The 26,046-nt window shown below is 39.8% G+C and overlaps 1 protein-coding gene across 2 annotated transcripts in view; it reads left to right on the top strand.

Annotated features, from left to right (window-relative positions):
* SNTB1 (syntrophin beta 1) overlaps positions 1–26,046 on the top strand; it is a 271,655-nt gene that overhangs the window by 128,201 nt on the left and 117,408 nt on the right. The window lies entirely within an intron of this gene.

The raw sequence follows: 26,046 nt of genomic DNA, 5'->3' as shown, positions 1-26,046 counted from the left end.
AAGAAAATGTTAATCCATATACTTTATTTCCTGGCCCTGTTGGATAAAAATGTCTTGGGGAGCCCCAAATCAATATTTATAGCTTCCTGTTTAATAAAAGTTGCTATGCCCACCTAGAGTTTTAGCAAAGATTTCTTTTAGCCACTGTGATATAAGCTGGATAGAGAAGTGACAGTGGAGAAGCTCAAAGGAAGACAGTTTGTTCTGATCAAGCTGGAAGCTGCAGAAGGGCCGCGTTACAGGGAGGGAAGAGGGCAGCTTAGTTCTGAAATGGTCTTGGAGATTAGTTGTTTTACTCTTCTCAGAAAGTGGCCGAGGTCTACAGAGACCATGTTCTTCCATTATGACAAAACTGAAGGCCAGAGAAGGCACCAGTAACAGCACTCTCACAATGCCAGGCTGGTTTTGATAGTGACATAGCCATAAAAAGGCAGCAGAGAGACAGACTGGATATAAGGAGAGGAAGAGGGCACATTTGAGCGGTAACTATTCTCAGTGGAAATCAAAACTCTAGGCTGCAAAAATGTTTTTTAACATTAATTTGCTTTCATTTAAAATGCCAAATCATTTACCCTTTATGTGCACACTTTCACTTATAATGTGGTGTTTTTTTCACCCTAGAATAAAACTTCCTCCAGGATCTCTGTTATGAAACACACAATGAAGGCCAAGAAGTGCCATTTGTTTTCATTGCCTGTATTATTAAACATCCAGACAAATGTTTCCTCATGTTACCTGGAAACCAAACCCTGGATCCAGAAGTTAGAATTCTTGGAGCTATTTTCTCAAGCACTCCATCAATATTTTTTACCAAATCCACTGCACAGTCTTGAAAAGATAATTGACTTTCAGGCCAGGCCAACCTGGATTTCATTACCATCTTTTCCACTTATTATCTGGGTGACTTTTGGCAATATACTTAACTTTTTTGAATTTTTGTTTTGAATATATGAAATGAGGATGATAGTATCTCTATGTATATATTATTTTTAGAATTAAATAAGTTAACATCTGCCTAATGCCTGGGACACACTAGACACTCAGCAAATGTAATATCCTCCAATTTCCCACTTTAAAAAAAAATCCAGCCCTACTAAGATTATCAAAGGATTCTTTCAGTATCATAAAGATGTGTTAAGAATTTTTAGATAGATTTATTAAGTCCTAGGAAAGTCCTGGGTATATTCAGTTGAAAAGTATAAAACAGTTGTTTGGGTAAACGAAAACCACATCGTGATTTTACATATTTCTGTCTAATCCTGCATATATAGTAGCTGACAGTTTGAAGAACTGGGTCAGTTTGCAAATAGCATCTTTAGATTAATTTATCCAGAAAACACAGAGACAGGCCTTGAATCACTAAGAAGGTGTAGAAGCCTTCCAAGGCCATATATGGCTTTATAGAAATACTCCAATAAATTTTTGTGGCATAGTTCTCTGGACTACTGTCAGATATGTAGAAAAGGACAGTGACAAATGAAATAACGTTTACATGAGCCAGGGTGGAAATTTGGAACAAAATATTTCTGTGGACACCAGAGCAATCCCAGGGTTCTGTTGACTTCTAGGTGCACTGGGTTTCCTGGCTTTACAAATCTATTCTCATTGTTTCTGTGTATAAAGTTGGGGTTTGTTTTGTTTTTGTTTTGTTTTGTTTGAGATAGGGTCTCACTCTGTCACCCAGACTGGAGGGCAGTGGCATGATCACAACTCACTGCAACCTTGACCTCCTGGGCTCCAGCAATTCTCCCACTTCAGCCTCCTGAGTAGCTGGGACTGCAGGTGCACAAAACCCACCATGCCCAGATAGGTTTTGAAATTATCTGTAGTAGAGACAGGGTCTCACTATGTTGCCCAGGCTTCTCTTGAACTCCTGGCCTCAAGCAGTCCTCCTGCCTCAGCTTCCCAAAGCGCTGATATTACAGGTGTGAGCCACCACACCTAGCTGTTTCTATAGTTTTAATTGTGCAACCAGCAATTTAAGAACATGTATCTTGGCTATTTTTTCCTAGTTCTGCAGGTATTTCTATTGTGCTCTGTCCACCTTTTCTTTTGGAATCCTTCATGGGGTGAGAAGTACACCATTTTGGGTCAGATGCTTATAGCTTTATTTTTAGTTGTGGAAGGAAAAACTAACTGCTGTATACCAGCATTGAGCTAAATGAACTAATGAAAACATCATTAAAAACCAATGCTCATAGCAGCTGAGAACTAATGAATTTCTGCTCTCCTAGCAGTCTGCAAGTTGTAGTACAAAGAGCATGTGACTATGTAATCAGAAGGACCTAGGTTTGAATCTGACCTCTTTGTGATCTCGAATACTTTATATCTCTGTGCCCCAGTCAATCCATATATAAAATGGGCATAATAAAATACCTTTTAGAATTGCCAGAGTTTACATGCCTCTCAAGATGCATAACTTCTTGAATAAGATGAGTTTTACCAGGGAATATATAAAGCCGCTGAATGAAAAGGCACACCTTCTAGGAACATGACTTTTACTCTGAATTTTGGAAAGATAGAGTTCATCATAGAGTTCATTTTCATAAATTTTCAAAGTACAACATGAGACTTCAAACAAATTTATGCTAGTAGCTATTTAAGGTCAAACTTAAGACTACCCCTAGTCACAAGCTCACTTATTTCAGCAATCAAGAGTTCTCAGAAAGCTATTAAAAGAACTTATGTGTATAACAATATTTAGCAAGTGTTATCACAGTCAGATTCAGTGAAGGATATAGAAACTAGTCTAGGTAACTTCAGCAGAAAGATATTTAATAAAAGGAATTAGTTGCCTATTTAAAAAAAAAAGGAAAGGCTCAGGGAAAAGATTTTAGATTGGTTCTCCATTAGTAACCCTTAGAACTCCTCAAAACTGATAGAAAAGTGAAACTAGAGAACGAGGAGGTTGCCATTGAAACTGTGCTACACAAGAACAGTGATCCCCGAATTGGAAAACTGGGATGAGGGAGCTGGCACCTTGCAACTGCCTTCTGACACCCAGAAAGCTAAGGATTGGACACTAGGACTCTTAAGTTGGCTGCTTCTCACAGCTTTGTTTATTGGCAGTGAAAGCCAAAACATCAGGAGTATTTCCTTCTCTTCACATCTGCATTCCACATCTCATGGGAATATATAAAATATATATCTGGCAGAACCTGTTTCCAGAACCTTTGCTGCAAGGGAATCTGGGAAGGTGGATATATCTTTAGGCATTCTATTCTCTGCAGTACAGCAAGATACATCACAAAGAAGATGAAATGAGGTTGAGTAAGTTCACAGTATCCATTACACAAAGTACTGACTACATAGTAGAAGCTCAAGAAATGCTAATTCTCATCTCTTCTGAAGACTCAACATCAGATTTTAAAGGAAACCGTGCCTTGATTATGGTTTGGGGAATTGTGGCAATGATAGTTTACCTCCTCTGATCAGTTTTGTGGAATTCTGGAAGGAGGTTATTGTGGCAAAGACAGTAGTGCTCACCAAATAGTCCCTCTGTTTTCCTGCATTTCCAGGCCTTCCTACAGTTATGTTGGGTTTCGTGGCTAATTTGGGCTAATGAAATGTGACTGGAAGTGATGTGTGTACTTCTGGGCTGAGACAATGATAAGTATGTGTGTTCCCGGAAGTGCAAGGACAAAATGACAAAGCTTCCTTTAGCCTGGCTTCTCCAGTGATCCAACGGAGCGCGATCCTCAACCATTTGTGGACATATAGCATATGATTTTCATAAACTTTTGTTGTGCTAAGTGACTGAGATTTTGGGATCATTTGATACCACAGTATAAACCTATCCTATTGTGACTAATGGGATCATCACGTAAATGTGCTAAGAGTTCAGTCAAGCTGATTAATATTTGCTGAGAAATACCAGTAATTCTCATGAAGCTTGGACTGTTTTGTAAATGAAATTTTTTCTCGCTCTTCCTTACTTTATATCTTTCTTAATGCAGAGCCCCAAAGGCTGCCATGTGACTTCCTTTTTACTTGAAGTCATCCAAGTGAATGATTGTAACCCAGAGGTCCCAGATGAAGACCACTGGGCCTTTTCACACTTAGAACATGTAAAAAGCATTCTTTATTACTGCAATTTTAGCTGTTGCTTTTAGAGACCTTTGCTATTTGCAGCTGACTTTCTTTCCTTCTGGGTCTAAGGATACCTTGCTCAAAAAGGAAGCCTTACGTTGTTTGCCTCAGTAAAATCAAGTGTAACTGTAGCATAACTAAATCCTGCCACAGCTAAAATGCTAGAATATAAGTTTGTGACATTCCTTCTGCCTTCCTAGCTTATAATTATTAGCATTTTTTAGACAAGACCACTAATTTTTGAAAAACACAGAGACTGGAAAACACTTTGTTCTCTTTTTTGCCCTCACTTATATACCCTTCCTGTCATATTTTCATCTGAATTAACTTCTGCTACAGTAATTCACAAACTTTTTTTCTCAAATCTTGCCGTTAGAGCATTGATATTAAAATCAAATGAGGCAGTCCATATTAAAATATTTCATAAGCTATGATGCTATAAGAATGTAAGGAAAAAGCAAACCTCATTGAAGATGTCCTTGCCCCAATCACTGGGTCCCACAAGAAACCCACAGCCTATTGCTCTTCACCAACTGTGTGTGATGAGCTTTGCCAACTTGACACTCGATGTCCCAACTCTTTACATCTGTTACCATGCAGTAGTTTTACATTTCATTTTGTCTTTTCTTTTTTTTAATTTTTTTTATTTTTTGAGATGAAGTCTTGCTTTGCTGCCCAGGCTGGAGTGCAGTGGCACAATCTCAGCTCACTGCAACCTCTGCCTCCTGGGTTCAAGTGATTCTCCTGCCTCAACCTCCCAAGTAGCTGGGACTACAGGCATACATCATCATGCCGAGCTAATTTTTGTATTTTTTTAGTAAAGATGGGGTTTCATCATATTGGTCAGGCTGGTCTTGAACTCCTGACCTTGTAATCTGCCCGCCTCAGCCTCCCAAAGTGCTGCTATTACAGGCATGAGCCACTGTGCCAGTCCTGTCTTTTCTTTTTATTAACATCTGTCTTCCTCACCAGCTCCATGAGTAAATCAACCTTGTTTGCTTTTGCTCTTCATTCCATCTCCCAGTGTCCAGCCCAGTGACTGGCTCAGAGTAAGCAATGAATAAATACTCTCTGAAGGAATGGATAGATGGCTGAATGGACTGATGAGTGCATAAAGCAAAGGGAACACAAAAGTGTCCCAAGAAATAGAGATGAGCTTCTCAATTTTCCCATTCAGCGTTCCTGCAGTCTACATGTTGCAATGGGCCAGGTCAAACAGATGCTTAGAATTTCTTCAGCTACGATATTTTTGGTGCCTTGGATATTTTCCAAGAACTTCCAAGTCCTGGTGCCTAAATGAAAAATCTCTCCTTTGCAATGATTGCCTCAGTCAATACAATAGTTTGCCAAGCCCACGAGGCACTGCTTATGAAGAAAAATATTCTCCAACTATGACCACACAGTACAGCATATTTGTTTGTTTGTTTTTCATAATATCCAGAACTGTGACTTCTGTAGACCTCCTTGTGAGAGCTGCATAGCTTTAAGATTGTCACAGGTAGCCTCTCTACTTCCATGTGGCAGGTATTTTAAATTGCAGTTGCAGCTTTTCAGCTTAGAATTGCTTGTCCTGAAGAGCCTTAAACTCTAAACCAGAGGGGCTGTTGGGGAGGAGAGGTTGGCACAAGGTTTGGCCTTGGGAGGGACAGCGTCCCACCCCATCCAGGAGGCCTTGGTGCCAACCAGTCAAAATAGAGCAAGAGGTCCTGGTACAGGCACTTCTGGGAATCTGACAGAGTTTTTGTTGCTCTGTTGTCCATCATGGCCCAAGCAGAGTGTGGTTTAAAAGGACAGAAAATTGACTGGGCCCAGTGGCTCACACCTGTAATCTCAGCACTTTGGGAGGCTGAGGTGGGCGGATCACCTGAGATCAGGAGTTCTAGACCAGTCTGGTCAACATAGCGAAACCATCTCTACTAACACTACAAAAATTAACTGGGCATGGTCATGTGTGCCTGTAATCTCAGCTACTTGGGAGGCTGAGGCAGGAGAATCACTCAAACCTAAGAGATGGAGTTTGCAGTGAGCCGAGATCACGCCACTGCACGTCAGCCTCGGCAGCAGAAAAACAACAACAGGAAATCAAAGTCTGCAGAGGCCTTTCAGGGTCCAGACTACTTTAGGGCATTTTAACAGAGAGAATTGAATGCAGGGAATCGGTTCACTAGTGAGGAAAGAACTGAGAATCCAGCAGGAAATGAAGCCACTTGGAGGTTAGCAATAGCAGGATGCCCTACCTCTCTTAGGCTGCAGAGGCAAAGTAAGAGGGAAGATGCTACCAGTATCCAGGGTGCAGGGCCACTTTGAAAGAGCTGGAACCACAGTGGACCTGCTCAGCTAGTGGAGCCGTAGAGAAGACACTGTTGCTGCTGGAGATTCTGCACTAGGTCAAGTGGGGGACCTGAGGTACCATGGTTTTCCCTTCCTCCTGCCCTCCAGTCTCCTTCAATGCTTCCTATTTGGCAGAAGTCATGTGACACAGAAGCCTCAGGGAATCATCCCCCTGTGATACTGACCAAACTCAGGAAAAATGCAAGGAATGGATTTGATAGCAAACTGTCCCAGGACAGCCACAGGAAAGCATCTGATTCTTCCCTATGTCTTTACTTCCTACTTCCTAGCACACAGTAATTTCTCAATAAATATTACACTGAATGGATTGAATGGCTCTGATACTTAACTCTCTCCGTTATGTGAAATAAGTCACTTCACGCCTTTGAGTGCATTTCTGGATATAAACTAAAGATAAAAACGTGTTCCCCACTCTTATCCTAACAAGTAGAGGATTCTGATCTTTGGTGTCTTGTAGGAGCTCTGTGCCATCTTGCAGTGGCTTTATTGTCATTGTACAAGGTTCTGATCGGTGAGTTAAATCATCCTGACCCCCAGGATTGACCCTGAAAGTCACTCTTTAGAATGAGATCTTAATGTTGAATGTTTTTAATGCGATTTGTTTATTTCTTTGGTGAAGTTCAAGAAACATAGACATTTCTGTTCCCAAGTAGCTTACATGTTGCTCTGGGATATCACTTTAAAATATTTCATAATTTATTCATTTATTTTCTTTTATTTATTTATTTATTTTGAGATGAAGTGTTGCTCTGTCTGTCATCCAGGCTGGAGTGCAATGGCATATCTCAGCTCACTGCAACCTCTGCCTTCCGGGTTCAAGTAATCCTCCTGCCACAGCCTCCCGAGTAGCTGGGACTACAGGCATGTGCCACCATGCCCAGCTAATTTTTGTATTTTTAGTAGAGACAGGGTTTTGCCACGTTGGCCAGGCTGGTCTCGAACTCCTGACATCAAGTGATCCACCCACCTTGGCCTCTCAAAGGGATGGGATTACAGGCATGAGCCACCACACCTGGCCTATTCATTTATTTTCAATAGGTAATACAGGTGCTCCTTAACTTACAATGGAGTCACATCCTGATCGATCCATCATAAGTTAACAACATCCAGTCAAAAATGCAGTTAATACACCTACCCTACTGAACATCATAGCTTAGTTTCGCCTATATTAAACATGCTCAGAACACTTACATTAGCCTACAGTTGAGCAAAATCATCTAAGACAATGACTATTTTATTAAAAAGTGTTGAATAGCTTATGTAATTTATTGAATGCTCTACTGAAAGCAAAAAGCAGGGAGGTTGTAGGGGTACTTGAAGTAAAGTGTCTACCGAATGCATATTGCTTTTGCACCATCAAAACTTGAAAAATCCGAAGTCGAACCACTCTAAGTTAGGGACCATCTATCTGTACATGCACTTGGTTTCATATTCAAAAGGTATAGAGAACTTGTGGTGAAAAATAAATGTATCTGTAAGTTCTATATCCAAGTCACCTGGTTCCCCTCTCAAAGAAGCAATATTGTTGCCAGCGTTTTATGTTAAAATGTCAGTTTAAGACAATAATTATTTCCCCAGTCTTCCAAATGGCAGGCATATTAGTTTTCTAGGACTTACATAACAAATTACTATAAACTAGGTGTCTTAAACAACAGAAATGTATTCTTTCATAGTTCTGGACACTAGGAGTTCAAAATCAAGGCATTGGTAGGGTCAGTGTCTTGATTGCCAAAACCGCAAGGTACTGCTTTGAAGCCTCTAGAGAGGAATCCTCCTTCTTGTATTTTCCTTCTTCTGGTGTCCTTGGTATTTCAATCCTTGGTATTTCAATCCTTGGTATTTCTTGGCTTGTAGCTGCATCCCTGCACTCTCTCTTCCATCTTTACTGGCCTTCTCCGTGCATGTATACCATTGTGTGTCCTCTCCTCTTGTTATAAGAACACAATCGTTAGATTTAGAGTCCACCTAATCTATTATAGTATGATCTCATCTCAGTGAATTACGTTGCAAAGACCTTTTGCCAAATAAGGCTGCATTCTGAGGTTCTGGATAGAAATGAATTTTGAGAGGACACTATTCAACCCATCATTGCAGGACATGATGCTTCTCAAATTCCTCTAAAAATATGACTTATTTGGGGATGTGGGGGCAATATCAGTGGATAAAAATATAGATTCCTGGCCCCATCCCAGATCCACAGAATTGAAACCTCCAAAAAGGGGGCCTGGAAATCTCCAGTTTCAACAGGTTTTCTAGGCAAGGGTAATCATTGGGGAAGTGTAAGAAATGCTCTTTTGAAATAACCAAACAAAGGCAAACATCCCAAAGTACAAAACCTGACCCAGTGAACTTCAGGTCAAACACTTCCTTTATCTTAATAACTTAGAGCATTTTACCTAATGCCTCTGGGCTTCAGTCTTTTAATTCACAGAATGGTAGTAACAGTAATGGTACCTACATTGTGGGGCTGCTAGAAATGGAAAGAATATCGTGTCCATGTACTCTGAATGATGAAGAGCTGCTAGGAGCAGACCTGAGACTCAAACCCAGAGCCTCTATGAGTCTGTGTCCATCACACACTTTCGGTTAAAATCTTGCCTCCTTATGACTTCAAAGAGGAAATGTCCGTAGGACACCTTTAACGAGCTAGGTTCCCCAGGGGAGTTTTAATTTGATCTACTTACAAAGCTATAGTATTTGCACACTTATTAGAAAAGACTAATAGGGCAATGTGTTTATTTGACACCTGGTGACATCTTCTGCCTGCAATTATCCTCTCATTTTCCTACCCAGCAACACGTAACATCTTCACAACCTTGTGGTCATCCCTCAGTCCTCATACAGATATCCCCTACTCTAAGCAGTTGTTTCTGTCTGTCTTCTTCAAGACCACAGTTGTGGACGTTGATATTGTTATTCTGAGAAACCGTGGATATCGTTTTTCCAGCACTTGCCGTATGAAGACCAAGGTAGTAAGTGACAGAATTGGGTGTGAGCTGGCCCTTTCTGTCTTCAAAGCCCATGCGTCACGGAGCCATTGTATTATACTGTCTTCAAACCCCTTCCAAAGCTACCCTCACCACATTGTATGGCTTATGGGAAAGAAATCCCATTTCCTCCACTAGACTGTGACTCCTTCTTGTCATCCATGCCAAAGCACAATCTCACATTTCATTTGTGTCCTATAGCACATAATAGGTGCTCAATAAATGTCTGACAATAGACTAGAGGAATTCATGGGTAACAAGGAAGCTAGACCTATACTTTCTAGAACGTGATACATTTTTATGAGTTATAAGGAACCTTAGAGAACATTTTGTACTAGATTAAAGTTAAATTGAGAAGGCTTTCCAGGGTACAACAGTGACTTAGCATCACAATGAGACAATGAATGATGTCTTAATGTTGTCTAGCTTCTTTCTACTCAAAGTGTGCTGCAGGGACACTAGCAGCATCACATCACCTGGGAATTTGTAAGAAATGCTGAGTTTCAAACCCTGTTCCAGGCCTGTGGAATCAGAATCTGCATTTTAACATGATTCATCCCATTACAGTTTAACAGGCATTTTCATTTTGAATATATCACTGAGCTTTCACCAAACTAATCTCTTATCCTTTAGCTGAATGTCTTGTTTTGTTGTTTTCTAGAGATGAAATTCAATTTCCTAGTGAATCCACATGTGTGAGGAATTTACTAAGGAGGGGATGGTGGTGGTAAAATTAATTAAATTCACTCAGTGCCTTGGAAATAAAGCCTTAACAAAGGATCAGAAAAAGTTCCTTTAGTGCAGATGGGATAACTGATTTCTCATTTAGAATAGCACCCACACTGGCTCAGATCCAGGCAAAATGTCAACTGCTCCAACTCCTGAAAGGTCAATAAATTGCCTCAAATATTTTATGAAATGCTCATCTCAAAGCTGAAGCCACTACGGAGATGGTTGTATGCAGTCCAACCCCGTGATGTCATCAGTCTTAGGCCCTTGTCCCAGCCTGATTCATCCCCTCAGCTTCTAGGGTGGAGCCATTTGAAGCTTCATTTTCTCCTATCTGAAGTTGAGCCAACTTTCTATTATGGTTATGGGAGTAGAGTAATAGCATGAAACAGAGAAAGCAACAGCTTATCAGCAGAAAGTCTTTCTCCTCAGAGTTTCAACTTCAGCCCCTAAGTCTTTTTACTAAGGCTGCTTAGCATTAGTAAAATCATTTAGTTTGAATTTCTTATTTTCTCCAGCTGTTCCTGATGCAAAATTCGTGGTGATGTTGGCAGGCACCAGAAGAAAGAAGGGAGTACTAAAAGCATGGATAATATGCAAACAGCATAATTGGTCCTTTCCAATTATCTGTATTTGTAAACTGATGCCAGGAATATAGAGACCCTTTGGGATTGATTCCTGTTTATAGGCACTGTGACAGGTACATAGTAGCTGCCCAATAAATACCTTTCAACTGACCTGAAGCAAATACAGTCTAATTATCTGTCACTTAGTACATCCAAGAAAATGCCATAATGCCTTCAAGATAAAGACTGTCACACTGAAAAGACAGTATCTTAAAGACTTATCTGAAAAAGCATGATAGAAGACTTCCGCTGCAACCAAGATGGAGTACGGGAACTATATTTACCCTTCTTCCTAAAACGAACAAAAAAAAACAGGCTAAATGTGTGATCCTACAATGCTCAAAACCTTGGACATCAGGCAATGATTCCTGAGAGATGAGAAACAGATGAGATGCCCCTCTGAGAAATGCCCCTGCCTTGATCTTTCAAGCCGTGGCTCAGGGAGAGGGAACCTCAGGAGAGCCTGCCAGACTCCCTGGGTTGGGAAGACAGAGCTGAGAGACTGGAAGACCAAAACAGCCACTGTTCACAAGGTAGATGCCAGTGAGGAGGGAGCTGCACAGACAATTCTGGAGATTTTGAAAAGGGTCCTATAGAGTTTAGCTGAATACCAATCAGTGTATGTGTATGAGGAAACTACACAGAACTAAGGCAAAAACTCTACCACAGGATAAGAAGAAACAGTGCTCAGCACTCACACGAGACCAAAAATAAGGCTTATCCTGCCAGTGGGAGTGGAAAATGTTATGATTCATGGGACATTGGGTAGAGCACACATAAGGGCCTCACCTCTATGGAAAGAATTAGCCCCAGATGGAATGCCACTCCAGTCCAGCCTAACAAACCTCAGTAGCAACATCTGAAAAGACCAAATTGTTTCCAAATAACTGTGTCCCAGAAAAAAAAAAAAAAAAAACACAAAAACAAACAAACAAATGAAAAAGCACTGAGAATATTTTTAGGAATATAAAAATATCTAGGTAAAATTCTAAGGTAAAAATATCCAAGGTAAAATTCACAATGTTTGGCACCTATGAATAAATTACCAGGGCCACGTGCAGTTGTTTACTTCTGTAATCCAAGCACTTTGGGAAGACAAGGTAGGGTGGATTGCTTGAGGCCAAAGACCAGCCTGGGCAACAAAGGGAGAGCCCCATCTCTACAAAAATAAATAAATAAACAAATAAATAAATAAAATAACCAGGTGTGGTAGCACATTTTAACTTGTGTATTGGTCTAGTACTCTGGGAAAATTTTCTCATTCTGTACCTCCTCTGTCCTAAATGAAGTGTTTGACTGAGTCCTGTCTATTCCTCCTGTATGGATTTCCAAACACTTCTCTCCATTTCCATGACTGCCAAACCACTGAGGCAAGTACACCACTGGTCAGGGCAGGGGCAGCCAGGGGCCAGCTCTCACCTGTGTGAGCTGTAGTGTGGTGGCACATCAGAGCCAGCTATAGTTCCAGCTACTTAGAAGGCTGAAGAAGGAGAACTGCTTGAACCCAGAGGCTTGAGGCTGCAGTGAACTATGGTGGTGCCACTGCACCAAAGCCTGGATAACAAAGCAAGACCCTGTCTCTTAAAAAGAAGTGAAAGAGAGAGAGAATTACTAAACGTGCAAAGAAGGAGTAAATCTGACCCATGATGTAGAGAAAAACTGATCAGTTGAAACCGACCCAGAACTGACATGGATGTTAGAATTATCCCACATGGACCTTTAAATAGTTAATATAATGATATTCCTTATGATCAAAAAGTTAAAACATGAAATTTTTCAAAAATTGATATCAAACTTCTACATATGAAACTACAATGCATGGATGAAAAACACAATGAATGCCCTTCATAGCCAAAAACATCTAGTAATAGAAACTATTCCCAATGAAACACAGAAAAGATACTTTTTTAAAAAATGAACAGAGGCTCACACCCATAATCCCAGCACTTTGGGGGGGCTGAGGCTGGTGGATCGTGAGGTCAGGAGATCGAGACCATCCTGGCCAACATGGTGAAACCCTGTCTCTATTAAAAATACAAAAATTAACTGGACATGGTGGTGTGTGCCTGTAGTCCTAGCTACTTGGAAGACTGAGGCAGGAGAATTGCTTGAACTCAGGAGGCAGAAATTGCAGTGAGCTGAGATTGTGCCACTGCACTCCAGCCTAGTGACAGAGCAAGATTCAGTCTCAAACACAAAAAAATGAACAGAGAATCAGCTATGCTACAAAGGCAAGCAGGCTTATACACCTATAGTTGGGGTCAACAAAGGGGAGAAGGAATTGAAAAACATTTCTAGAAATAATGGCTGAAAATTACTCAAATTTGACAAAATCTGTAAACCTCCAGGTCCACAGAAGCTCAATAAACCATACATGCAAGAATATAAAACGAATGACACCAAAGACACCAAAGTACTTATAATCACAATAATCAACACCAGTGATAAAAAGAAACTTTTAAAAAGCCACTAAAGAAGAAAAGACACATTACACACAGAGGAACAGAGGAGGCAGCTGGTTTCTCACTAGAAGCAATGCAAATGAGAAGGCATTTAAGCAACATCTTTCAAGTACTGAAATAAAAATGCTACTGCCAAGTAGCATTCTGTACCCAGCAAAAATATCTTTCAAAAATTAAGGTGAAATAAAGACTTACTCAGACATAGAAATCTTCAAAGAATGCATCACCTGCAGACCTGTACTACAAGAAATACTACAGGAAGACTGCAGGCAGAAAGAAAATGACATCAAATAGAAATACGTATCTTCAGAAAGCAATAACTTTATAATGTTACAATAGTAAGATTTCCCTCATTGATCTGTAGATCCAATGCCATACTAATCAAAATCTCAGTAGATTTTTTAAAAGAAATTGAAAAACTGATTCTAAAATTTATATGAAAATGCAAAGGACTCAGAATAACGAAACACCTTTAAAAAGACAAAACTAGAGTACATACACCACCTCATTCTAGACCTTTTATAATGTTACAGCAATCAAAACAGTGAGGTATTGACATCAAGATAGATGAATTGATTGATGAAACCTAATAGGAAGTCCAGAAATAGATTCACATGTATATGGGTAACCAACTTTCCACAGAAGTACAAAGGCAATTCAAGAAAAATAGTATTTTAAACAAATGGTGCTATAAAAATTGAATCTATGGGCATACTGCCAATTCTGTAAAAAAAAAAAAAATTTAATATCGAATGCAAAAAGCACTTCAATCTATATTTTATACTGTATACAAAAATGCATTCAAATGTATCATCAATCTCAAAGTAAAACATAAAACTATAAGACTTCTAGGAGAAAACAAAACATGCTTGAATTAGAGTTTGGAAAAGGTGCTAGATAAGACACCAAAAACACAATTCCTAAAGCAAAAATTAATAAATCAGAGTTCATTAAAATTAAAAACCTATTATTGAGAGAATGAAAACACAAGCCAAAGATTAGGAGAACATATTTGCAAAGTATGTATTGATAAATGACTTATATCCAGAGCATATATATTGTATTTATTTATTTGTTTGTTTGTTTGTTTAGAGATGGAGTCTTGCTCTGTTGCCCAGGCTGGAGTGCAATGGCATGATCTTGGCTCACTGCAACCTCCGCCTCCTGAGTTCAAGCAGTTCTTCTGCCTCAGACTCCCTAGTAGCTGGGATTACAGGCGCATGCCACCATGGCTGGCTGATTTTTGTATTTTTAGTAGAGACGGGAGGGATTTCACCGTTTTGGCCAGGCTGGTCTTGAATTCCCGACCTCAAATGATCCATCTACCTGGGCCTCCCAAAGTTCTGGGATTATAAGCATGAGCCACCATGCCTGGCTAAAAGCCTATTTATTTTTTAAAAAATCTCTCAACTCATAATAAAAAGGCAATAAATACAATTTTTAAAAGGGGAAAAATGTATATAGACACTCGGTCATAGAAGATAGATGCATAGGAAATAAGCACAGGAAAAGGTGCTCTACTTCATTAGTCTATGCACGCATGCAAATTAAAACCACAGTGAGATACTGCTGCATTCCTGTGAATCTAGCTAAAATTAAAAAGGATGACTATATTAGGTATTGGCAAGGATCTGAAAGAACTCAAACCTTCACATACTTCAGTTTGAAAACAAAAAATGGTAGTCACTCTGATACAGTTTGACTATTCCTTAAAATGTTAAAGACACACCTACCATATGAGCCAGCAATTCCTCTCCTAGCTATTTATCCAAGAGAAATGAAAGTGTGTGTCTATACAAAAACACAAATGTTCTTAGCAGCATTATTTGCTGCTATTACTATAACCAAAAACTAGAAACAACCCACTTTCCCATCTAAGGGTGAATAAACAAACAGTACTGTATCCACATAATGGATTACTTCCTCAGCCATAAAACAAATGAACTGTTGACACGTGCTACAACATGGATAAATCTTAAAACAATTATGCTGTGTGAAATAAGCCAGACAAAGAGCAGATATACTGTATGGTTTTATTTACTAAAATTCTAGAAAATGCAGACTAATCTGTAATAAGAGGAATGGCAGAAGGACTAGTCATGGCGGTGTATGTATGTCTAAATTTATTGCGCACTTAAAATACTTCCAATTTATTGCATAGCAATTATACCTCAATAAAGCTGTTAGAAATAAGCGCAATTGTAGAAATAGTCTTCCAGATAAACTGGACTGTTTGCTATTCCTGAACATCCTCAGCTTTCACATTTCATCCTTTCACATGATGTGGGTCATCATCTTCCCACAGACCGGAATACCCTCTCTTCATTCTCCACCTGTCAGAATCCTCTTATTCCTTAAGCCCCATCTCAAATGCTTTCATCTTCCTGAAGTATTTCCTGATCCTTATACCTATCATGGCTTTCCTTCCTTGGATACTCTGTGCTTCCTGAACGGCACACCTGTTCTGCCGTGTATTATAATTATTTTTGTACCATTCACCTCACTAGGCTACAAATGGCTTGGATCACATCTAATTTATCTTTGTATCTCCTGTCTTCCTATATCTAGCAGACTCTGTAACCATGGATGGGTCATTTTTGAATTCTTCAGCATTCGGAAGACACAGTTTCCTAAATATGCAAACATTAATTTAGAAATCAAACTGTCTTAACAGAATGCCCTCCTACCCTGCTGTAATCGGATCTTTAGTATCTCAAGCGTTCTCTCTTTTGCCCTTGCTGTGCCCCCGTTGTAACTGCAGAGACATTCTGGCTGCTCTCCTTGCCCCCCAGTCTCTGTCTTTTCCAATATGTCTTCCCAGCATGATATCACTAAAATATAAGCTTGATCAGGTCACTCTGTTTGAATACTTCTGTCAATGGGTCCTCATGCTGTCTCCTTTTTGTCCCTTTGCTTCCTTGCCCACCTTTCTCCCACACTTCTAAGCCACTCCAGAAGGACTTGCATGTTCCATCATGTGCAATGCCCTCTCATAGTTAAGTCTCTGCCTCAGGCTGCTGCCCTCCTTGGGATGCTCTCCCCTTGGCCTCTACTCTTCCTTTTTGGCTTAGGCAAATTTCCTCTTCCTTCAGAAGTAAGCTTTAGGGTCATCACTGTTCTAGTCATTGTATGTGTTATAATTCAGTCTATTTCTATCTGTGGATGAGGAAACTCAGATTCAGGGAGGTGATTTCTTAGCTCATAGCTGGTACATGGACCAAGGCAGGCTGGCTCTATTAAGGACATTCTAACCTCTGTGCTATGTGGCCTCTCCTAGGCGGCAGTCACTGGGTTCATCTACCACCGCCCCCCCCCCCCCCGCCTCCCTTGACCCCCCTGCCACACACACACACTTTAGCCTCTGTGGACAGTGAGCTCTTTGAAGGCCATGGCTATGTTTTCTGCATCAGCATCTCCAGTACCTAGCAGGCTGCCTAGCAGAGAATATTCAATGAATATTTTTGAATGAATGATTCAAGCATGATTAAGGTTGTGTGTACTTGCTGCACCTGAAAATCTGGCTTCTTTCGGTTTACGTTTTTGTAGAAGGTACATTTAAGTCTTGCTTTCAGTCCATGCTTTCATGATAAGCATCCCTATGCAAATTGGCCATGGGTACACTGCTGGGTGTAAAGTTTAACCTCTTGACCCACACATCTGGAAGGAACAAATGTTTGGATGCTGTGAGGCAGAGGCAGACATCTGACTACCTAGGAGCTCAGAAGCCCTCCCTGGCAGCACACACACAGCTTTCTCCTCTTGCTGTCCACTCCCTGCTCCTCCCAACCCACCCCTTGCACCTTGATGTCAAGAGGTAGAAAGCTTTGGGTTAATTTCTTTCAAATGTAACAATTTTTCTGTTCTACTATTTTAACACACATTATCTTTAGAAACAGGAACTAATGAAGTCGAAACAAAATAAAACAAATCGAACCCCATAGCTTCGCTGCTTCACAAAGAGACTGACTTTCTTCCCAACTTGTCTCGCACCTTGGCATTTACTATAAGATGAGAAAGATTGAATTTCATGTAGTGTGACCTTTTAAAACTTGAGTTGAACATTTGCATTATTCTGGTTTGTCCTCTTTGCAACCATTGCAGAATTTCATGACAATTTAAAACTTGTCTAGATAGTTTAGATACAGATTTTTTTTAAATAGCAATTTTGTGAGTAGCTGATTTGTTTGTGCTTGTTTAAATCATTCAGGTAATGAAAACGATTATTGCTATCTACAAAAAAGGTGAAAGTGTCTTTGAGCAAAGGCTTCCACAGAGAAAATAATTTATGAAGCTGTCGTTTTCATAAAGACCTTGACAGTGAAATATCTACAATGTACAGTGAGTGTTTAAAATACAGAAAGAGCTACTAGTCCCAAATTTAGGACCAGCTCTCTGGAAAATGATTTTAAAAGCTAAAATTGCCCCCAGCACACCATGATTTTCTACTCCTTCCGCATTCTCTGAACATAGATAACTTAGTTGTTAAGAAATCTGGACTCACAGTCATAAAAAAGAGTAAGTTCATGTCCTTTGCAGGGACATGGGTGAAGCTAGAAACCACCATCCTCAGCAGACTAACAGGAACAGAAAACCAAATGCCACATGTTCTCACACATAAGTGAAAGTTGAACAATGAGAACACATGGACACAGGGAAGGGAACATCATATGCCAGTGCCTATGGTGGGGGCAGGGAGAAAGGGGAGGGAGAGCATCAGGACACATACCTAATGCATGTGGAGCTTAAAACCTAGATGATGGGTTGACAGGTGCAGAAACAACCATGGCACGTGTATACCTATGTAACAAACCTGCATGCTCAGTCCCAGAAGTTAAAGTAAAATATTTGTTTAAACTTTAAGAAAAAAAGAAATCTGGACTCTAGGCTAAATAATAGTACCTGCAATTGTGACCTTGGATAAATAATAATTTCTCTTCTCCAGAAGTTAGGCCTATAAATGTGAAATGAGTGATTGGTTTAAATGGCCACGAAATTCCTTTTAGTCTATTAATTGTCTTTGATATTCATTCATTCACGCATTTAACTAGGATAACTTTGGTTTCTGCTTTTCCTCTGAACATGCAGACTTCATTTTGGTGCACTTCACTTTATTGTGATTTGCACATATTCTGGCTTTTTGATTTTGTTGTTGTAGTTATTTTTGCTGTTTACAAATTAAAGGTTTTTGATAACCCTGAGCAAGTCTCTAGGTACTATTTTTCCAACATATTGTGCTCACTTTGTATCTCTGTGTCATATTTCTGTAATTCTCACAGTATTTCATACATTCTCATTATTCTTGTATCTGTTATGGTGATCTGTGATAGGTAACTTTGATGTTACTGTTGTAATTGTTTTAGGGTACCACAAACTATACCTATATAAGTCAGATAACTTAATGGATAAACATTGTCTGTATCCTGTCTGTTCCATTGATTGGCCGTTCTTCCCTTGCTCCCATCTCTCTCCCTCTCCTCAGGCCTCCCTGTTCCCTGAAACATAACAATCTTGAAATTAGGCCAGCGAATAACTCTTTGAAGACCTCTAAGCATTCAAGTATAAAGACGAGTCACATATCTCTCACTTATATTCAAAAACTGGAAACGATTAAGCTTAGTGAGAAAGGCATGTCAAAGTCTGACATAGGCTGAAACTTAGGCTTCTTGTGCCAAACCCTTAGCCACGCTGTGAATGCAAAGGGAAAGTTTTTGAAGGAAACCAAAAGTGCTACTCCAGTGAACACAAATGATAAGAAAGCAAAACAGCCTTTTTGCTGATATGGAAAAGTTTTAGTGTGCTGGATAAAAGATCAAACCAACCACAACATTTCTTTAAGCCCAAGCCTAATCCAGAGCAAGGCCTTGTCTTCAGTTCTTTCAAGACTAACAGAGGCGAAGACACTGCAGAAGAAAAGTTTGAAGCTAGTAGAAGTTAGTTCGTACGGCTTGAGAAGCCATCCGTATAACATAGTGCAAGGTGAAGCAAGTCCTGATGTAGAAGCCACAGCAAATTATCCAGAAGATCTAGCTGAGGTCATTGATGAAAGTGTCTTCACTAAACAATAGATTTTCAATGTAGATTAAACAGCCTAGAATTGGAAGATACCACCTGGGACTTTTGCAGCTAGAGAAGAGGTCATTGTCTTCAAATCTTCAGAGGACAGGCTGACCCCTGTTAGAGGCTAATGTAGTTGGTAACTTTAAGTTGAAACCAATAGTTATTTGCCATTCTAAAAATCCTAGGGCCACTAGGTATTATGCAGAACTTTCTCTGCCTGTGTTCTATAGATGGAAAACAAAGCCTGGATAACCACACATCTTTTTATAGCATGGTTTACTGACATTTTAAGACCACTGTTGAGACCTGCTACTCAGCAAAAAAAGATCAAAATATTACTGCTTATTGACACTGTAGCTGGTCACCCAAGAACTATGATGGAGATATAGAAGGAGATTAATGTTGTTTTCATGTCTGCTAACATAAAAGCTATTCTGTAGCCCATGGATCAAGGAGTAATTTTAACTCTTACATCTTATTATTTAAGACATGATCATGAGTGAAGGTGTGAATCATACATAGCCTTATGAAATGTATTTCTAGCACAGGAGAACTAGATACAGGCATATGTATTTCTTAAATGCATTTCATAAGGCTATAGCTGCAATAGACAGTAATTCCTGTGATGGATCTGAGCAAAATAAATTAACAACCTTCCAGAAAGGATTTACCATTGTAAATATCATTAAGAACATTGGTGATGGGAGGAGGTCAAAATGTCAATATTAATGGGTGTTTGGAAGTTGATTCCAACTTTCATGGGTAACTGAAGAATTCAGTAAAAGAAGTAACTGCAGATATGGTAGAAATAGCGAGATAACTAAAATTAGAAGTGGAGCCTGAAGATGTGACCAAATTGCTGCAATCCCATGATAAAACTTCAACAATTGGAGGAGTAGTTTCTTATGGATGAGGAAAAAAAAAAAAAAAAAAAAAAGTGGTTTCTTGAGATGGAATCTACTCCCGGTAAAGATGCTGTAAAAATTGATAACATGACCAGAAAGGATTTAGAATATTACATAAACTGGCCAGGCACTGTGGCTCACATCTGTAATCACAGTACTTTGGGAGGCTGAGGCGGGCAGATCACTTGAGTTCAGAAGTTCACCAGCCTGCCCAACATGGTGAAACCCTGTCTCTACTAAAAATACAGGAATTAGCCAGGTGTGGTAGTGTGCTCCTGTAGTCCCAGCTACTCAGGAGGCTGAGACAGAAGAATTGCTTAAACCCGGAAGGCAGAGGTTGCAGTGAGCCAAGATAGGGCCACAACACTCCAGCCTGGGAAAGAGTGAAACTCTATCACACACACACACACACACACACACACACACACACACACACACAAAATTACATAAACATTGATGATAAAGCAGCAGCAAGGTTTGAGAGGATTGACTCCAATTTTGAAAAAAGTTCTGCAGAGGGTAAAATGCTATCAAATAGCATCACATGCTGCAAAGAAATCTGTTGTGAAGAGTAAATCAATGTGGCAAACTTCACTGTCTTATTTTAAGAAAATGGCACAACCATGCCAACTTTCAAAAACCACCACCCTGATCAGTCAGCAGCCATCAGCACTGAGACAAGAGCCTCCACCAGCAAAAAGATTACAACTCACTCAAGGCTCAGATGATCATTAGCAATGTATAGTATTAAAGGACTTATAAGTTAAGGTATGTACATTGTTTTCTTAGACATATTGCCATTGCACACTTAATAGACTACAGTATGGTACAAACATAACTCTTATATGCACAGAGAAGCTAAAAAAATTCCTGAGACTCATTATGATATTCACTGTATTGTTATATTTGCTTTACTGTGGTGGTCTGGAACTGAACCCACAATATCTCTGAGTCATGCCTGTATCTAGTTCTCCTGTACTAACTAAAATTGCCTATGGTGTTTCCTACTTCTTGAACCCAAATTCCCTGACTACTCTAGTCCCTTCATGGGGTAGATTCTCTTTAAATCCTTTCTGTCTCATCTAGCTTCTGTCTGCACCATTTTCTCATGGCCCTCCTCTCCTGGGTGGCAACAACTGATAGTCCTTGTTAACAGGTTCTTGGATACTAATGGCTTAATTTACTGCCTTCTATAGATAACACATCTTTACTTATACAGGAGCTTGAGACACAATGCCTTTATCTGTATGCTCTCCCCTTTTCTCCTCCTGTGCCCTCACTAAGGAAAGATTTAGTAGAAATTAAAACTGAATGAATGAGTGATATTTTGGTAATGGTGAAGTACTGTTATTATGTGTAAGCACTGCTAACCTCACATGGTAAATAATGACTTTAATAATTTATTGAAGGCTGGGTGTGGTGGCTCACGCCTGTAATCCCAGCACTTTGGGAGGCCGAGGCGGGTGGATCACAAGGTCGAGAGATCGAGACCATCCTGGCCAACATGGCGAAACCCCGTCTCTACTAAAAATACAAACGGAGTAGCTTGGCGTGGTGGTGTACACCTGTAGTCCCAGCTACTCAGGAGGCTGAGGCAGGAGAACTGCTTGAACCCAGGAGGCGGAGGTTGCAGCGAGCCGAGATCGCGCCACTGCACTCCAGCCTGGCACCTGGCAACAGAGCGAGACTCTGTCTCAAAAAAAAAAATAATAATAATAATAATTTATTGAGAATATAATGATGATTCTCTGCTCCTAAAATAGGTACAAATGAGTCTCCCACATTAGGAATTTCTTGAGTTATTTGAAATTTTAAGCAAGTGTGTGTCTGTTCAAGATTGGTTGAGTATAATCTCAGTGATCACTGAAACAATATCCGTGCTGAGTTCTCTTCACGTGCCTCATGGCATGTCTGGCAAGTACTCGGTACTAAAAAATAATTGATAAGTCAATGAATGAAAAGGCTTTTTTCTCACAATTTTGTAAATGGGTCAGACAGACAAATCTTATTATCTTACATAAAACTCTGATGTAATGAGAGATTGTACTTGAAAGAAAGATTATTAGATGAAAAAAATCCAGGACTCTATCCAAGGGTGGGGCAATGAGGAGATAAAGTGACCTATTTTGGGAGAGCCATAAGTCAAAATGCTTTCTAGAAATGTTTTTTTGAGATGGAGTTTCGTTCTCGTTACCCAGGCTGGAGTGCAATGGCGCGATCTTGGCTCACCGCAACCTCCACCTCCTGGGTTCAGGCAATTCTCCTGCCTCAGCCTCCTGAGTAGCTGGGATTACAGGCACGAGCCACCGTGCCCAGCTAATTTTTTTGTATTTTTAGTAGAGACGGGGTTTCACCAGATTGACCAGGATGGTCTCGATCTCTCGACCTCGTGATCCACCCGCCTCGGCCTCCCAAAGTGCTGGGATTACAGGCTTGAGCCACTGCGCCCGGCCTGAAATGTTAAGTAGGTAGCATGAGTGCTGCCCATTCCCACTTCCATGCCCACAGCAAATGTCTGTAAATGATTATGACACTGATCCTAGTTGAGCCTGGAATTAGGCCTCAGATTCCTTTCAAGACATCATTTCAGGCAACCACTACCGTTTAATCAATGTTGGCCTAGAAAATAAAACTTACATTCCATTCTAGGTTAGAGATTGCCCCAACTCCACTGAGAAAACTTGGTAACTTACAGTCTGGCTAGCTCTTCTGAAAGGGAGTTACCGCCAAGATAATACCGATAAAGCTGTACACTGGGGCCTAGAGAAGAGGACAAGAGGCATCAAGGATGTTGGCTCATCTAAATTCAATTATTGGAAAGATATTGATGGCATTAAAGCAAAATAACCATCGGATAAACAGACTCTTGAAGAGTAGCTTGTACATGTAGATACTGAAAGTCTGATGTTGTAACAAGACAGCCAAATGCAAATGGAGATATTTAACCAAACTCACACTGTTTCTCTCCAACTGAATCATTTCAGTTGTTATCTTAGTAAATAGCACTGTCATTAATTTAGTTGTCTAAGCCAGAAACCTAGGCATCAACTTGACGCTTCTGTCTTCCCCACCACCTCACAGTTAATCGATCAGAACATCTTGTCAGTTTTATTTTCTGTATCTTTTTCTGACTCACGTACTTTACATCATCTCCACCACTAGATATGAAATGGGACATACTAGTACTAAAAAATTATTTCTTGTTTATCTGAAATTCAAGTTTAACTGGGCATCCAACGTTTTTATTTGCTGACTCTTGCAACTCTAGTCTAAAATAATCTAATTCAAAAGAAGCAAAAATAGGCCCTTAGACTCCAAACGCTATGATCTAGATTGAACTATGGGATAGATTGTTTATCAATGTAAGTACTATGATGATAAGACAAATGTACATTTATTTTTTCTGCAGGTTTTTTTCCTTGTCTATTTAGATGGCTTATTATTTTTAAATCATCTGAGCAAGGTCAAACCACAAAATATTTTGGGGGGTATAGAAGATATGCATAGTAGGAAAACAAAATGTTTTCTTTACTTTTGACATTAGCTGACTTTTCTTCTAAAACTAATAATGATTTCATTTCCCCAGGAAAGGTCAAAGTGCTGAAATTCTTCACATATTTTATAAATTTATGTGTCACTGAAAAACTGAAATCTAGCCAACGTGAGAGATATTGTCAGGTTCCCAGAGCTTAGCAGAATACTATGTCATGCATGACCTGTTTTTGAAATAGGATTTTTGTGAAAAATAGCACAACACCTTTTCTGGTTTCTTTGTCATTAACTGCTCACACTTGACACATTTCTTAAATGATCTCATTAGCTCCCATGATGGCAATCTGCTTCCTAAATCCACCTTCTTAGCTGGAGATTGTAATTTCAGGCAATAGAATTAACTCTGGTTAAGGATAATATGGTGTTCACAGATATCCTCAAAATTTCAGTAAACCAGCTATGAAGCTCAACACCAACCACATTGTGACTGCTGCTCTAGGGAAAATACCCCTGTTGTCACCTTTGTAAATAGCTATCTCACAACTCATACACACCAATAGCACCTGAGATTGGCTATCTAAAAGTGTGGTGCCTCCTCCTTCCTGCCTTTCGGACGATGGAGTCTATGCATGTCCATGCACATTTACTTCCTAACATTGCCTTCTTCAGAATTGCCATTCGGTGTGAGCGGTTCTGTCCTTGAGCTACAAGGAAGGCTGAGAACTTGGATTCTGGCTTCTACCTTTGGGAAGCTTAGCATATAATTTGGAAAATTTTCCAAATACACGGGAAGGGTATTCAAGAGATACTGAACAGCAACCAACATGAAATATGTTCCCTGCAAAATCACTGCATTTTATAACCATCCTGCTAGATAACGCATAATGATTAAGACATGGGCTTTAGAGTCCAATGAACTTGGGTTCCAGTTCCAGTTTTATCTCTTACTGATGGGAAAAGGCAGGATGGACTACCCCACTAAGACACCATCTTCCTATCTGTGAAACAGACACAATAGTATCATTCACCTCATAGGAATGTGTGAGGATAAAATGAGAAAAGTGGACCAGTTTGGTGGTGGAGTTTGCATCTTCATGGAACAAGTACTCATTACAAATGTGATTACTACCAATCTTTTTACCCCTTTCTTTTACATCTTCTAGTTAAAACCCATTTTAGGATTTTTTAAACAATCTAATTTTTTCTTTAGTGTTACCTTTTTCACATAAGAATACTTCTTTCTAGGGAAGCATTTCATCAATGACATTATTGCAAAAGGTTTACGAATATGCATTTTTTTAAAGTTTTCTAATTTTTTCCTGATTACATTGAAAAAAATTGGAAAACTACAGATAAGCAGAAAGATAGAAATAAAAATACCCCAAATTGTTGTGATCGAGAGTTAACCACTGTTATCTGTCTGTTGAGAAGTATTTTTCATCAACCATAGGAATCACAGATTTGAGGAACTGAAAGTGACCGTAATGACCATGCGGTTTGAATTTCCCTGATTCCCCGAAGTTGCCGCAAGCCAGCAGGACTTCATCCTCCTGACTACTTTCATCTGTGTTTTCTCCAGAGGCACTTAGAGGGGAAAGGTCACTTGAAACTTTTGTTGTCAGGTTGTGAGTTTTGTTTTATTTATTAATTTCGTATTAGGAGGCTTCAAGGTTTGTGGGTCAGCCTCATGTTTCCGAACAGGGGAAGTAGAGGATGCTGGGAAATATTATTTGGCTTCATGGAAGCCTTTGAGAGAGCAAGAGGGGAAGAAAATTACTCTTTCATTGTGAGTTTTGCCAAATGATCTCTGAGAAGCTGTGATATCATTCATACACCATGCCAAGCTGGATCGAAACGGCTCATCTTGGCAGACATTGAGAGTGAGCGTATAATTCCTTGGGGTTGGGATGGGCTGTTATCAGAAATAGTTCCATAGGCAGTATTTACATAACTGTGGTGGAGTGTGAGAATAAACACAGCTGTGGCGTTGCCCTAAATATTTCTATTCAGCAGGGAATTAAAAGAGAACTTTATCGCCGAACTACAGATAAACACAATTCATCAAGCAGTGGTCAGTTCAACTAGGGAACAAAATAGGAGTTATAAAAGACTGGCCTGCTGAAAATAGCTCCAATCAGCCATCCTGACTTCATTGCTGCTTTCTTCCCTCCCTCCCTCCCTCTTCTTCCCCAGTTCCAGAAATGCAGGGCTCATCAGCCAGCAAGGAAGTTGTCTAGATTTTCTTTACCCCAAGAAGGAAGTTGAGGGCACTGTCCTTGACTGAGTGGAGTTCTACCCTGGGTCAGCATGCTTTATACATGTTCCTCACTTCAGAATGGTTCCCCAT

This window comes from Saimiri boliviensis, chromosome 15, assembly GCF_048565385.1.
Source record: "Saimiri boliviensis isolate mSaiBol1 chromosome 15, mSaiBol1.pri, whole genome shotgun sequence".
NCBI classification, from domain to species: Eukaryota; Metazoa; Chordata; class Mammalia; order Primates; family Cebidae; genus Saimiri; species Saimiri boliviensis.
This window is presented reverse-complemented; position numbering and strand designations above follow the sequence as displayed.